Raw genomic sequence first — 675 nt, forward strand, 5'->3', positions numbered from 1 at the left:
AGACTCACCGTATACTAAACCCATGTTAGTAATCTTGTAACAGATAGAAGAGACTCACCGTATACTAAACCCATGTTAGTCACTTTGTAACAGATACAAGAGACTCACCGTATACTAAACTCATGTTAATCACCTTGTATTAGATACAAGAGACTCACCGTATACTAGACCCATGTTAGTAATCTTGTATCAGATACAAGATACTCACCGTATACTAAACTCATGTTAGTCACCCTGCATTAGATACAAGAGATTCGCCGTACACTAGTCCCATGTTAGTAATCTTGTATCAGATACAAGAAACACATCGTACACTAAACCCATGTTAGTCACCTTGTAACAGATACAAGAGACACACCGTACACTAGTCCCATGTTAGTAATCTTGTATCAGATACATGGGACTCACCGTATACTAAACCCATGTTAGTAATCTTGTAACAGATAGAAGAGACTCACCGTATACTAAACCCATGTTAGTCATCTTGTGTCAGATACAAGAGACACACCGTACACTGGTCCCATGTTAGTCATCTTGTATCAGATACAAGAGACACACCGTACACTAGTCCCATGTTAGTCATCTTGTATCAGATACAAGAGACACACCGTACACTAGTCCCATGTTAGTAATCTTGTATCAGATACAAGAGACATCACCGTATACTAAACCCAT

This window comes from Limulus polyphemus, unplaced genomic scaffold (assembly GCF_000517525.1).
Source record: "Limulus polyphemus unplaced genomic scaffold, Limulus_polyphemus-2.1.2 Scaffold891, whole genome shotgun sequence".
Lineage (NCBI taxonomy): Eukaryota > Metazoa > Arthropoda > Merostomata > Xiphosura > Limulidae > Limulus > Limulus polyphemus.